Source organism: Nycticebus coucang, chromosome 17 (assembly GCF_027406575.1).
Source record: "Nycticebus coucang isolate mNycCou1 chromosome 17, mNycCou1.pri, whole genome shotgun sequence".
Classification (NCBI taxonomy): domain Eukaryota; kingdom Metazoa; phylum Chordata; class Mammalia; order Primates; family Lorisidae; genus Nycticebus; species Nycticebus coucang.
In genome coordinates this window covers 29,040,113-29,055,934 of record NC_069796.1, presented here as the reverse complement: position 1 = coordinate 29,055,934, position 15,822 = coordinate 29,040,113, and the positions used below count along the sequence as shown (strand labels likewise).

General features: G+C 39.7%; 1 pseudogene; it reads right to left on the bottom strand.

Moving 5' to 3' along the window:
- Positions 1–9,692: 9,692 nt before the first annotated feature.
- Positions 9,693–14,352, bottom strand: LOC128568502 (60S ribosomal protein L36-like; annotated as a pseudogene).
- Positions 14,353–15,822: the final 1,470 nt, after the last annotated feature.

Sequence of the window (15,822 nt, the reverse complement as noted above, 5' to 3'; positions counted from 1 at the left end):
TCTTTGTTTTTTAATTTGTTTATGTGCTGAATTGTACTTATAGATTTATGTATATTGAACCAGCCTTGAGACCCTGGGATAAAACTGACTTGGTCATGATGTATAATTTGTTTGATGTGTTGCTGGATTCTGTTTGTTAGGATCTTGTTGAATATTTTTGCATCTAAATTCATTAGTGATATTGGTGTATAATTTTCTTTTCTTATTGGGTCTTTTCCTGGTTTGGGGATCAGGGTGATTTTGCTTCATAGAACGTGTTGGGTAGTCTTCCTTCTTTTTCTACCTTTTGGAACAGGTTGAGTAATATAGGTACTAATTCCTCTTTAAAGGTTTGGTAGAATTCTGATGTGAAGCCATCTGTTCCCAGGCTTTTCTTTTTAGGGAGATTTTTTATTTTATTTTATTTTTTATTTTTTAATTTTTTTTAATTTTTGTTAAATCATAGCTGTGTACATTAATATGATCATGGGGCACCATACACTTGGTTCATAGATCGTTTTACACATTTTCATCACACTAGTTAACATACCTTTCATAGCATTTTCTTAGTTATTTTGCTATTGGGAGATTTTGTATGGTTGATGCTATTTCAGAACTTGATGTGGGCCTGTTCAACATTTCCACTGGATTCTGGCTAAGTCTTGGAAGGTGACGTGGTTCCAAGTATTGGTCAATTTCCTTCAGATTTTCATATTTCTGAGAATAAAGTTTCTTGTAATATTCATTGAGGATTTTTTTGAATTTCTGAGGAGTCTGTTGTTATTTCTTCTTTGTAGTTTCTGATTGATGAGATTAGAGATTTTTCTCTTTTTTTCCTTGTTAGGTTAGCCAAAGGTTTATCTATTTTATTGACCTTTTCAAAAAACCAGCTTTTTGATTTATTGATCTGTTGTATAATTGTTTAGTTTTCAATTTCATTTAATTCTGCTCTAATTTTAGTTATTTCTTTTCTTCTACTGTGTTTGGGGTTGGAATGTTCCTCCTTTTCCATTTGCTTGAGATGTCCCATTAAGTTGCTAACTTCCTCTCTTTCCAATCTCTTGAGGAAGTCTTGCAGTGCTATAAATTTCCCTTTTGGGACTGCTTTTGTGGTAACCCAGAGGTTCTGATACTTTGTGTCTTCATTGTCATTTTGTTCTAAAAATTTGGCTATTTCCTTCTTAATCTTATCTCTGACCCTGCTATCATTCAGCATAAGGTTATTTAACTTTCATGTTTTTGTATGAGTGTGTAGATTCCTGTTGTTACTTAGTTCAACTTTTATTTCATGGTGGTCCGAGAAGATGCAAGGAATAATTTTTATTCCTTTAAATTTACTGAGGTTAGACTTGTGACCTAGGATGTGATCGATTTTGGAGTATGTTTTGTGGGCTGATGGGAAATATGTGGTTTCAGTTTTTTTGGGATGAAATGTTCTGTAGATGTCTGATAAATCCAAATGTTGGATGGTTAGGTTTAAATCTAAAATTTCTTTGCTCAGCTTCTTATTGGAGGATTGATCCAACACTGCCAAAGAAGTGTTGATATCTCCAACTATTATGGAGCTGGAGGAAATCAAGTTGCTCATGTCTGTAAGAGTTTCTCTTATAAATTGAGGTATATACTGGTTGGGTGCATAGATATTAATAATTGAAATCTCATCATATTGACTACTACCCTTAACAAATATGAAGTAACCATTCTTATCCTTCCTTACTTTTGTTGGTTTAAAGCCTATTGTGTCTGCAAATAGAATTGCAACACCTGCTTTTTTCTGATTACCATTTGACTGATATATGGACGACTATCCTTTCACCCTGAGTCCATATTTATCTTTTAAGGTAAGATGTGACTCTTGTATGTAGCATATGTCTGGCCTGAGTTTGTGTATCCAGTCAGCTAACCTGTGCCTCTTTAGAGGATAGTTTAAGTGGTTCACATTATTGGAGAATGTTGATTAGTCTGGTAAAATTTTGGGTATCAAGTTTTTCAAAAGTCCAGTGGACATTTTTTTTTTCTTTCTTTTTTTTTTGTAGAGACAGAGTTTCACTTTATTGCCCTCGGTAGAGTGCCGTGGCGTCACACAGCTCACAGCAACCTCCAACTCCTGGGCTTAGGCGATTCTCCCGCCTCAGCCTCCCGAGTAGCTGGGACTACAGGCGCCTGCCACAACGCCCGACTATTTTTTTTGTTGCAGTTTGGCCGGGGCTGGGTTTGAACCCGCCACCCTCGGTATATGGGGCCGGCGCCCTGCTCACTGAGCCACAGGCGCCTCCCAACATTTTTAATCCTTTTAATTCTTTCATCAGTTGGAGTTTGATCAAAAGTTTATGAGTGAGTTTACTTTTGTAGTAGAGGATTGGACTGGTCATTATGGAGGATAGGTCTGAGAATATCCTGAAGAGCTGGTTTGGTTATCCTCAAATTGCTTCAACATATGAATGTTGTTAAAGTATTTAATTTCTCCATCATAAATGAAACTCAGTTTAACTGATACAGAATCCGGGGTTGAAAGTTATTTTGCTTTAGGAGGTTAAAAGTCGATGACCACCCTCTTCTGGCTTGAAAAGTTTCAGTAGAGAGATCTGCAGTCATTCTAGTATTCTTCCCTTTGTAGGTAATGGATTTCTTACATCTTGGTGCTTTCAGAATTTTCTCCTTCATATTAACTTTAGTAAAGTTAATTATGATATGCCTGGGGTATGTCTTATTCAGATTGAGTCATGCTGGGGTTCTGAATCTGTCTACTATCTGAATTTCAGAATCTCTTGGCATGTCTGGAGAATTTTCTTTCATAATTTCATGGAGAAGTGCCTCTGTGCCTTGTGAAGGCACTTCATCACTTTCAGGGATTCCAATGAGGCGGATATTAGCTTTCTTCAAATTATTCCTGAGCTCTCTGAGAGAATGATTCATTTTTGCTCTCCATTTCTCTTCCTCTTTGAGAGTTTGGGAGTGTTCAAAGGCTTTGTCTTCAGTGTCAGAAATCCTTTCTTCTTCTTGCTCCATTCTGTTACTGACGGTTGCTACTGTATTTTTCAGATCTTTGAGGGCTGCAAATTCTTGCTTCAGTCCATCAAATCTTTGGTGGTTTGGTCTTTAAATTCATTAAATTCTTGAGACAACTTTTAAATTTCTTTTTGAATTTCTAATTCCGACTTTTGAATTGCTCCTCGAATTTCTAATTCCAAATTTTACTCCTTCTATTAATCTTGTTTGCAATCTAAATTCTGAATTCGATTTCTGACATCTTGGCCAGCTGTTTATGAATGGGATCTTCAGTTATATCTGCCATATCATTCCTTGGGGGGATTGATCTATTCTGGTTATTCATGTTACCAGAGTTTTTCTGCTGATTCCGCCCATGATTGTTTTACACCATTTGATTTTCCCCTGGAGCTTTGTCGAGGACCCATACAGTGCTGTGGCCTGAGAAACTGGGGACCTGTTTGGTGTTATGGGGCTAAGTGGTTCTGTCTTGTTTTCAGCTGGTCTCTATTCAACCCTAGTGAAACAGTTACTCTGGGTTGAAGTCTCAGCTGTGGAGAAATACCAGCAATTAAGTCACCCCGCCCCCCCATAGGCAACAATTTGAAAAGGAAAATCAAACCTTCCTACAACCACACACCCAGGGCACCACCTGTATAGTCCTTGGGCTATTAGCTCAGTTCAAAATGTCCAAATCAGTTGTCTCAGTCAGCACCTGTCTCAGGTGGGAGAATTTAAAGGTCTCTGGCAACTGAATTGCAGGGTCTGGTAACTACTTAGATATGGCTTGCTCTGGTGCTCTGTGGAGTCAGGAGGACCCTCCCAGCAAATAGATCAGTCTGGGAAGGTTGATGCCTTTGTCCACACCTTGCACCTTTGTCACACCCAGTCACTGGTAGCCCTGCAGGGCTGTGATCCTGTTGCCTGTAGTGAACAGATACTCCAGGGGTTTGCACCTGCCTGATCACAGGGAAATCTATTTTTGCTCAGCTAGGCTGCTGCGCTCTGCCTCTATCTAGCAGGGGGAGGTGAGGCCTGACAACCTCAGGTGCTTGATGGAGGCTGGGGGGTGTTCACTCAGTTCCAGTCCCGTCCCTGATTGATGTTACTAACAGGACAGAACAGAATAACTTTGCTGGAATTTGTTTCTGTCCCTGCTAAATTCCCCGGCAGAAGAGAAGCTGTTTTGAGTTCCCAGAGCCTGTGCCTCAGGCCCTGTCTTTGCTCCTGCAGGTTTGTATTCGGTTAGCTGTCAGTTCTAGCCACCAGTCTTCCTTTGTCTATAGGCTGACGATCCCCTGAGGGCCGGGTGCCTCTTAGGCTCAGTAAATCGGTCCTCTGGGTCAGCCCCGCCCTGGGAACTTCAAGGCTCTGTGCATGAGTTTCTAGTCCCTGCGGTCCACCCAGGTGGGTACCGCCTCAGGCAAACCCTTTACTCACAGTGCCTGCGTTTCCATCCCAGATCTGTTCTGTGGTGGTTGCCACCTGAGAAGATGCCCGGCCTCCTCTGGTTGCCTAGGGAGACAGGGGGTGTGGCTTCGGAATATCCAGGAGTGAGCCCTATTGTTTCCAAAAGACGGCTGCTGCTCTGCGCCTTGGGGCACCGCAGGTCCAGTGTGGTTCCTTTTCAGCTGACTGTCCTCTCCCTACTCCAGTGCTGCAGAGTCAGCACTGACCAGCTGCAGTTTAGGCCCTGTCCACACCCCTTGAGAAATCACCCAAGAATCTGGACTCCTGGAGGACAGGCCTCCAGACCTCAGAGTGAGAGTGTAGGGGAGTGCTGGGAGCTCAGAGTTGCAGGTAGAGAATATATACAGTTTTATACAGTTTTATGCCTGGCAGGATGACGCCGTGGCACCCTAGTAGGGGAGGTAGGTCCAGTTTTTAGAGGGTCTCTCCCGTGGAGTGTAGTGGGAGGAACTTTGAACTCTGCTAGTTTGTTTGTGGGGCACTCCAAGCCGTTCCCATGGGGGAGAAGACTCCCATCCATTTGGTGATGGATTTTGTACCTTTTGTTTGTATCCTTGGGGTCACAGCTCGCCTCAGTAGTGTTGACGTGCGTTCTTCAACCTTCTCTCTTGGTGCAGCTCCAATCCACCAGGTTACTTGCTAAATTTCTGTCTTCTAACTCTCCTTCTGGACGGGAGCCTCTGTGGAAAGCTGGCTTCAGTCAGCTATCTTGTCTTGGCCCTTAGCATCTTAATCATAGTTGTTTTTAATTCCTGGTCTGATAATTCTAGCATCCTTATGATATCTGAGTATTGTTGTTATGCTTACTCTTCAAACTATTGTTTTTTTTTTTTTTTTTTTTTTTTAGAATGTATTGTAATGTTTTCCTGATAGCCGGACATGATATACTTTGCATTGGTTTTCATGGAGGTTTGTGCTCATAGATTTCTTCTTTAGCAAGCTGAGATTCTTTGTATTCATCTGTTGATTCTCTCTAATTTGGGGACCAGTGTTTGCCCAGTGACCCCACCTCTTTCATGGATCTAAGAAGAGTTGAGCTTTCAGTTTGTTCAGGTTTTTACTTCTTGTTAGAATGCATAGTTACTTCCAGCACTTGTGTGCTGAATTGGAAACTGAGTTTCACATATGCTTTATGGGACATGCTTATAATGGTTGCTTTACTTTTTTTTGTTTTAACATTTGAGTAATCTCAGAGTTGGCATTAATTTATGGCCTTTTCCTTGGAGAATTATTCATATTTTTCTGGATTTTTTTGTTGTATGTTATGTAATTTTGTTTACTGAACATTTTGAATATTTTGCTGTGAGACTCTGGATCATGTTAAAATCCTCTGGAGACTTTTTTTAAAGATAAGCAATCAACAGGGTTAGGTTCAGACTGTAAGTCCTGATTCATCTTCTGTGGGCTGTGGTTCTAATGTCAATTTAGTTTCCAAAGCCTTTCAATGTTCTTTGAGTTCACCTCATGCATGTACCACCCTGGGACTGGGGCAGTGGTATATACCACACTTCAGTTCTTAAAGCCTTTGTCATGCTGCTTTAGGTTTATTCCAAGCACACACAGCTTGTGGGTGAAGCCAGGACAGATTTAGGATGTCTTTCCTTAGCTCTCTACCCATCCTGTAATTTTTTCCACACTCTCCAGAGCCCAGGGTCTCCCCTTCCTGCTTCTCTGTCTAAAAGATTAGGGGTTTAGTTCCTCTTCCCATGCTTTTGTACAATTCCTGCATCTGTGTGCACTTTGGCAGTGAAATGGCAAGAGACAAAGGAGAAAGAGAAAATAACAAATATCCCCCCTGCCCCTGAACTCTTGGACACACAGGGCTTCTTTTTCCAGTTACTCTAGTTAGAAAGATTTTCTCTCTGACTTTTATGTGCCTCCATGTGGCCGAGTATCTGTCCAGGTACTGCAGGAGGGCAGCCTTATGACCTGCAGAGTAAAATTAAAAATAGTAATAGCAATATGCATCTGGGATCTCTCCCTATAGTTACAGACCTGTAGAGTTTCCCTTTCCTAGTCCTCTTGCAAAGGAGGAAATGAATTTTTGCATAGGGATTTTTCTGTCCACATTTACTGTGCAGTTGTAGAAATCAGGCGGCCCTAGAAGCAAGGCTGGGTGGGAAAAACAAAACAAGAAACTCACTCCTGTATAATTGTTTTTCCAGTTTTAATTTCCTTTCCTATTATTTATATTCCCAGCTATTATTTGTATTTTGGAATCTTCAGATAGTTTCCCTATGTATTCTGCCCAGAGAGTTTGGTTATAAGCAGTGAAAAAATACTTGGTAGACTGTTCTTACACCATCTTAATTGGAACTGAAGCCTCTCTTATTTCTTTTAGTGTGAAACTCTCCTAAAGAGTTGTCAAAAGTATTTTTCTATTAAGTTTCTGCTCCCCTTTCTCTTTCAAATCAAGTCCAATCCCATTTTATTCCCTCCACTTTACTGCTGCCGATCTTGTAAAGCTCGCCAAGAACTCCTACTACTAAATCCAATGATCAATTCTCCGACTTCAGTATCTCTTTTAGATCAATTAGTAGCATTTGACACACTTGTCACTCTCCATTTAGTGAAAACATTTTTTTTTTTCTTTTTTGGCTTGGCCTCTAGGATGGTACACTCTCCTAGATTTTCTGCTATTTATCTCTCTTCTCATTCTCAGTTTTATTTGCTATTTTCTTGTTAACTTTCTGATATCTCAGTATTAGAGAAAATTAGAGTTGAGGCCTTGTTTCCCTTATTTTTCCTATCTACATCCCAAAGTCATCTTGCTGCATACTTGATTTGATTAATATCTTCATATACCAATAGCTCCTCAGATTATATACTTAAAATGTTTTGCTTCCCTGAACTCCAGACTCATACACATTAACTATCTACTTATCATTGCCACTTGGATGTCAGACTCAACTAGTCCAATATGGAGCTCTTCACCTTCCTCCTCAAATTGGCTTCTCATTCCATTTTAGCAAATGGCATCTACATTTTGCCAGTCATGTAGGTCAAAATTCTTAGAAACAGTCTCCAGTTCTTCTCTTTCTCTCACCTCTTTATCAGATCCAACATCAAGTAATATTGGCTCTATTGTCAAATTATAACTGGAATCAACACACTTCTTACCCCTTCCACTGCTTTGCCCCCAAGCCACCATTATTTGTCTCCTGGATTAATGTAGCAGTCTCCTAACTAGATTCCTATTTCTCTTTCCTGCCTGATTACCATCTTTTCAACATAGTGGCCAGAATCCTGCTGTGGAAACATGAGTCAGGTAATGTCATTTCCCTCCTTACCACAATCCCCTGGCTTTTCATTGTCACTTGGAGTAACATCCAAAGTTTTTAAGGTGTCCTGTAAGTCCCTCCACAATCCCCCTCCTTTATCTCTGAGACCTCCCCCACAATTCTCTCCTCACTCACCCAATCCAGCTGCCCTGGACTTCAGAGACCTGCCTGGTTTGCTTCTTCAGGTCCTCAGCAAATGTTTCATTCTTACTGAAGCCTCCCTTTGCTACCCTAACTAAGCTTTGCACCTTTCCAACATTCTCTTTCCCGTTTCTCTATTTATTGGCTTTAAAAGCACCAATCCTATTTAGCATAATACTTAATAAGCTGTTTATTTCTGGTATGTTTTCTGGCTCCTATCAGTAGAATATTAAAGTAGAAAGCTTCAAGAAGATTTTCCAGTGTTTGATAAGTATTTGTTGAATGAAAAAATGAATCTATATTTATTTATTTTGTTCTTAGGTGAAATTCCTTAGCAATCTATTCCTCACATAATAGTCACAGTTGGTATTTTAGAAATACCAACTCAAAGATTTCTCTGATAACTTGAAATGAAAATCAAATCTTTAACTGGGCCTGCAAAGCACCACATGATCTGACCGGTTTACCTTATAGACTTAATCTTGCTTCACTCACACCTTTGCTTCAAGTTCCAGCCACCTGGAACTTGATCTTGGAATAAAGATCTTGGAGAATACCATGTTCTTACCTGCCCCCAGGGTCTTTACATGTACAGTCATTTCTGCTTAGAAAACCTCCACCCTCAGTCTGGTTCTTTGGGTAACTTTAATTTTAACTTTAATTTGGGCTTTGTTTTTAAATGTAAGCACTTGCTTGTTAAAACTGTTTTTGCTGAAGTAAAAGGTGATGAAATAGACTTAAAACATCAGAAAATTCAGTGACAATATATTTCCCAGCTTCATCAAACTAAATTTATTCAGGATTTTAGTATATTATTTGACTATAATACAGATTTTCACTTTGGTGTACTCAGAGATACAAGAATGTGTCTCTATTTGGGGGCAAGGGGTTAAGCCTAGGAGGGGGAGACTGGGGGAGACAGAGAAGATGAGAGATGCTATAATAACCTTCCTACGAAGCTAACAGTATGAACAGGAAGATGGTGCAATCCTTGCAAACAAAAAGGAGTCTCTTTTATGCTCCAATCTTACAACTGTCAGCCAATGTTACTTTATTGATCCTTGCAATGTCAGTAAAGTGTGTTAGAAATTGTGTTTTTTTCTTTAATGTGTTTCTCAATTCTTTGGTGAAAGGAGTGTCTTCTGGGTCTTCCTGGGAAAAATTAATGGAAAGAAGTATAAGGACAGTAGCATATGATAAATCTACCCCAACCTTCTTATCTCTCTGAGAATTTATATTTTTTTCTTTATATTCTTGGGAAGTTTTGGTATCTCAACCTCACATTAAATACATGATCTCTGGTAAGTGTACTCATATCAATAAATCAGGTCCCATTCAAAATCATATTCTATCCTCTCTGGTCTAACACTTTTAGCATCCATTCCCACATGTAATATAGGCTTTTTTTTTTTTTTTTTTTTTTTTAGGAAAATAAGCTATATAAGTTTTGCAATTATCTTGAGATGTAAGTGATCTTCTTCCTTGTCAGACATTGCACTATTCCCTGGATCATTAGACTTATATGAGTAGATGTAATGAGGGCTTCTTAGTAATGCCTCTAGAAAATCATAAGCTTCAGATGGGTCATTACAGAATTTTCAAGCAAGGGAAGCGTGAGTCTCCTTAGAAGAGACTCAGAGTGACTTGCACAGCAGTATTCTCATTTTTATCTATTTCTACCTAGATATCCTCATTTTAAGGATCTGTTTGCCAATCTTTATCAGTCAGTGTCCTGACTTTCACAAAGGAGACTGTGAATTCAATTCCTTTTCTTTCTTTCTTTTTTTTTGGTTTATCTATAAGGGTTTTATTGTGCACAGAGGGAAGGGGGTTTCAGTCCTTCTTGGCAGCTGCTTTCCTCATGGCGGCCAAGACATTGCTCAGCTCATCCCGCTTCCTTTTAGCACGGATGTGTGTCCCACTCTTTTCTTGATGAACTTGAGGGCCCGTTTGTCCTTGGAGACCTTGAGCAGCTCCATGGCACGCTGCTCATACGGGGCAAAGCCACACACTTCTCGGATCATGTCCCGCATGAACTTCATGTGTTGGGCGAGGCGCCCACGGCAGCGGCTGTGCCTTGGTTTGCTCACGTTCTTGGTCACCTTGTGGCCCTTGTTGAGACCCACGGCCATCGGGTAGCGCAGAGCCGTGGTTGCGACAACAGCGGGAAAACTCCAAGGAGACTGTGAATTCAATTTCTATTTGAATGATTGTTTTCTTTTTTGGATGTCATATGGTCCTGGTTCTCCATCCTATTTATTTATTTAGTTATTAATTTTCAAAATATTAGGGAGGTTCAAAAGTTTTTGTTACCTCAATACACTCTATAATGCTAAAGTCAAGGATCACAACAACAGGCCACCAGGGCAGTGCTCATTATACATGATAAGTTTTCACCCTTCACTCCCCTCCCAACCTTCCCCTTCTTAGTTTACAGTGTCCTTTATGCATTTTTGTGCCCATCACTTAGCTCTTACTTACTAGTGAAAACATGTGGTGTTTGTTTTTCCATTCCTGAGGGGCTTCCCTTAGAATAGTGGTCTCCAGTTCCATGTAAATTGCTGCAAAGGACATTATTTCATTCCTTTTTATGGTTGAATAACATTCCATGGGGTGCATGTGTGTGCGTGTATAAAATATTTTCTTTATCCATTCATGTATTGATGGGCACTTAGGTAGGTTCTTTGAGATTGTGAATTGTGCTATGATAAACATTTGAATGCAGGTGTCTTTTTTTTTTTTTTTTTTTTAAGACAGAGTCTCAAGCTGAGTAGAGTACCATGGCATCACAGCTCATAGAAACCTCGAACTCTTAGGCTTAAGCGATTCTCTAGCCTCGGCCTCCTAAGTAGCTGGGACTATAGGCACCCGCCAATATGCCTAGCTATTTTTGTTGTTGTTGTTGTAGTAGTCATTGTTGTTTTAGCTTGCCCCGGCTGGGTTCGAACCTGCCAGCCTGTGTGTATGTGGCCATTGGCTGCCAGTGTGTTTTTCATAAAATGATTTCCTTTCCCCAGTAGTGGGATCACTAGATCAAATGTTAGGTCTAGTTGTTGAGGAGTCTCCATACTGTTTTCTATAGAGGATGTAATAATTTGCAGTTCCATCAACAGTATGTAAATGTACCTTTTTTTTGGCATCCATGCCAGCATCTATTGTTTTTTTACTTTTTAATATTAACTATTCTGACAGGGGTGAGATGATATCTCATTGTGGTTTTAACTTGCCTTTTCAGATGATCAGGGATTTTAAACCTTTTTTGCATTTGTCTATTGGCCATTTGCCTGTATTCTTTTGTAAAAACCTCTGTTAATGACTTTTGCCCATTTTTTTTGGATGGGATCATTTACTTTTTTCATGCTATTTTGTTTGAGTTCCTTATAGAATCTGGAAATTAGTTCTTTGTCAGATGTATATCTTGCAAATATTTTCTCCCATTCGGTAGGTTTCTTGTTTACTCTGTTAATTGTTTTCTTTGCTATCCAGAAACTTTCTAATTTAATTAAGTTTCATTTATTTATTTTTGTTGCTACTGAATTGCCTTTGGGGTCTTAGTCATAATCTTTGCCTAGGCTGATGTATAGAAGAGTTTTTGCTATATTTTCTTCTATAGTTTTTTATGGTTTTAGTCACTTAAATTTAATCCATCGAGTTAATTTTCATATATGGTGAAAGATATGGGTCCTGTTTCATTCTTCTATCTTCTATATGGCTATCCAATTTTCCTAGCACTATTTATTGAATAGGACATCCTCTCCCCAGTGTATGCTTTTGTTTGCTTTGCCAATGATCAGTTGGTGGTGGCTATCTGATTTTATTCCTAGGTTCTCTATTCTGTTCAACTGCTCTCTATCTCTACTTTTATACTGGTACCATGCTGTTTTGGTTACTACAGATTTGTAGTATAGTTTGAAATCTGGTGATATGATGCCTCCACATTTGTTCTTTTTGCTTATGACTGCTTTGGCTGTTAGGGCTCTTTTTTGGCTCCAAATGAAGTTTGGAATTATTTTTTCTAGATCTGTGAAGTAAGATTTTGGGATGGGAATGCACTGAACCTGTACATTGTTTTGGGAAGAATGGACATTTCAATGGTATGGATTCTACCAATAGATGAGCCTGGGATATTTTTCTATTTGTGTCATTAATGTTTCTTTCTTCAGTGTTTTGTAGTTCTCCTTACAGAGATCATTAATTTGCCTGCTTAAGTATATTCCCAAGTGTTTTATTTGCTTCATAACTATTTTAGATGATACTAAGTCCTTGATTTGACTCACAGATTGACTGTTATTAGTGTATTAGACATACTGCTGATTTGTGTCCATTGATTTTGTAACCCGAGACTTTGCTGAATTTGTTTATCAATTCTAGGAGTCATTCGATGGATTCTTTAGGATTTTCTAGATATAGGAACATATCATTGATAAGCAGGGATAATTTGACTTCTTCTTTCCCAATTTGGATGCCCTTTACTTCTTTCTCTTGCCTGATTGCTCCAGCTAGGACTTTTTGTTGTTGTTGCAGTTGTCATTGTTGTTTTAGCTGGCCCCAGCTGGGTTTGAACCTGCCAGCCTGTGTGTATGTGTGGCCATTGCCCTACCCACTGAGCTATGGGGGCAATCTGCCAGTGTCTTTTTCATAAAATGAGAACATAGTCACTATGTCGAATAGAAGTGGTGATAGTTGGCACCCTTGTCTTATTCTAATTCTTAGGGCGATTGCTTTTAATATTACCCCATCAGTATGATGTTGGCTGTGGGTTTGTTGTGTATGGCTTCTATAATTTTGAGGTATGTTCCTTCTATGCCTAGTTTGTTGAGGGTTTTCATCAAGAAACTGTGCTGGATTTTGTCACCCTCAGTAGAGTGCTGTGGTGTCATAGCTCACAGCAGCCTCCAGCTCGTGGGCTTGGGCCATTCTCTTGCCTCAGCCTCCCAAGTAGCTGGGACTACAGGCGCCTACTACAATGCCCAGCTTTTTTTTTTTGTTGTTGTTGCAGTTTGGCTGGGGGCGAATTTGAACCCGCCGTCCTGGGTATATGGGGCCAGCGCCCTACTCACTGAGCCACAGGCTCTGCCCTGTGTGCTGGATTTTGTTGAATGCTTTTTTCTGCATCTGTTGAGAGGATTATATAGTTTTTTTTGTTTGTTTCTATTTATGTGGTGAATCACATTTATTTATTTGTGTATGGTGAACTATCTTTGCATCTTTAGGATAAAACCCACTTGATAGAGGTGAACTATCTTTTTGATGTACTGCTGCTGAATTTGATTTGTTAGTATCTTGTAGAAGATTTTGCATCAATATTCATAAAGGACATAAAGGATATTGGTCTGTAGTTTTCTTTTTGGGGGGTGTCTTTGGTTTTGGTATCAAGGTGATACTGGGGCTTTGTAGAATGAGTTAGGGAGGAATCTCTCCTTTTTTGTTATGGATAGGTGGCTGTTCTTTCTATGTCTGATAGAATTGGGCTGTGACTCCATCTGGTCTATGGCTTTTTAATTTTTTTTTGGTTGGGAGATTTTTTATTACTGACTCAATCTCACTACTAGTTATTTATTTATTCAATAATTATATATTTTTATGATTCAGACATGTGTTGTGTGTTCCCAGGAATTCATCCATTTCTAGTTTGTGAGTGTAGAGGTTTTTGTATTAGTCCTTTTAATCTTGGGTGATCTTTTGTACTTCTGTGGTATGAGTTTTAGCATCTCTTTTTTCATCTAATTGAGGTTATTTGAATCCTTTCTCTTCTATATTTGGGTAATAAAATATATTGATTTTGCTTATTGCTTATCTTATCAATGATGGGTGTGTGGTCTATCACATGGTGCATGTTTACCCTTGTGAGACAGTGTGTTAGGTTGAGAGGCTTATTCTGATGCTCAGCAGGTGGAGCCATGTGGTTGGGTTCCTAGAAGGGTGAGGCTTTCTCCTCACACAGATCCCTCTGGGGCTGCTACTGTGTGACCTCTTGAGTGGTGTTGGCATCCACTCTGTTCAAATTCTCTGGTGTTTGAGGGTGGCTCCTGGCTCTCAGTCATGTGGATGCAAGAATGTCTGTTCCCCCTGCTCCCTCTTTAGCCCCCAAAGGGGTAATGTGGGGGCACTTGCGGTGTATCTGATCCCTGTGTGGACAGGGAGCTCTGGACTCGAGAGTTCAGAGTGGCATCAGCCATGGCAACCCAGGAACAGAGGCCGGCAGGATGCTGCTGAGTCTGCCCTGATACAACTTTACTATACTGTTTAGAGCAGTTCCCTGATAGCCAGAGACCTGAAGTTGTTGTGGAGGCCTCCCCACAGCTCAAGATGCAGTGTTCACATGGGAGCCTGGGGCCCTGGAGATCTCTCCTTTATGCCTTTCCCACATGTAGGCATCTCTTTCAGGAACCTTCTGACCTTGATGAATGGATTTCTCCATCCCCATCTCCTTCACTCTATGTTTCCCATTGCCTCTCTGATGATTCACGGTGCTCTTTCCAAGAAGGTCCATTGGTAGGTTGGGCATCTATCTGTAACTTTCTGTCCTTTCCTTGAGAGTGGTATGTGTGAACTACTTCTAGTCCATTATCTTGACCTCTCCTCTAAATTGAACTTCTGCTGTAATTCTTCAACCTCCATACTTAAGTTTTGTGTCTGAGTTTAAGCAATGTCTGTCACCTTTAAGAAATAAAAGATTCTCTCAGGGCTGCCATACAAGTTCTTATTTTCTTGAACTGAGAGTTACAAAATCCTGAGCTTGTGGATTTCATTTTGTAAACTTTCCAGGGGGCATAAATAAATAAGTATAAATAAATTTTTACTCTACATTTTCGTAGTCATCACTGCTACCATAAAGATCAAGTACAGGATCCCACTGTTTGTTCATGCATCTCATTTTACTGTATTACTGGTGACAACTTAGACATGATGCTACTACATGACACAGATAGCAGTATCCCATTTTAAGTTGACAGGGAGTTTAACACAACATTTAGGGCTATTGGTATAACAAAATCAGTCCTAAGATTTTATCTTTGAGAATCTATTTCATGATCATTTGCATAGTGCTAATTGCTATATAAGTTAAGTTCAGTCAGGAAAAAGAAATTACACTAGAAATTTTTGCATCATGAGTTTATCACTGAGAATTGAATATGTAAGTATCAGAGGGTTGACAAATCAAAATCATAACGTGGAAGATACACGGATAAAACATTTGCAGGAAGCAGCTACCCTCCCTGAGGCTGAGGGAACAAAAGGTTATCATAACTTAGAATTTTGGATGAGGGGACCTGCAGACTTGAGTCTCAGATCTTTGACACGTCTGGATGCTGCTGATACTTCTGAGAGATTGTAATGAAGTTGATTCTGTGAGTGTTGAAAGTTACTGTGGACAGAACCTTCTGTTGACAGTTGTGCTCTGGTAGTGTTCTGGTAGCAGTGTTCTCATAGCAGACAGAAACAGTGGGAAAAGAAAAGAAAGTAAAGCCCTTCTCTGTTCTTCTACATTCTAATCTCCCTTTATTGATTCCTATTGACTGACTTGAGCTTCCTGGAAAATTATTCTAGAAAATGTAATGCACCAAGTCCTAGCTCATAGAGGCATTTCATAAAGGAACATAGAAAAGTAGATTTGGAACTGAAGGACAATAGGTACCTGGCCAGTATGCAGACAGTCCATGAAAGTGTTATAGAAACAGTGATTTTTTAAAATGCCACATAGGGATGAGTAGGAGTTAGGCCAAATGGAAGGAAAAATATTTCAGTCAGAGAGAACTACTTATGCAATGGCCAGGAAGAAAAGAGAATAGCAGTTTAGGCAACTAAATGTTGGCAAAATGAAACTCATGCCATTTTACAACCCAGGAAAAACTGGATTCTTTAAAGAAAATGTCCTGTGCCTTCTTGGTTAAGACCAAAACAATGATTCCTAGGTTATCGATGATGTATTCCTGATATTACTGCAATAACAGAAATGTAT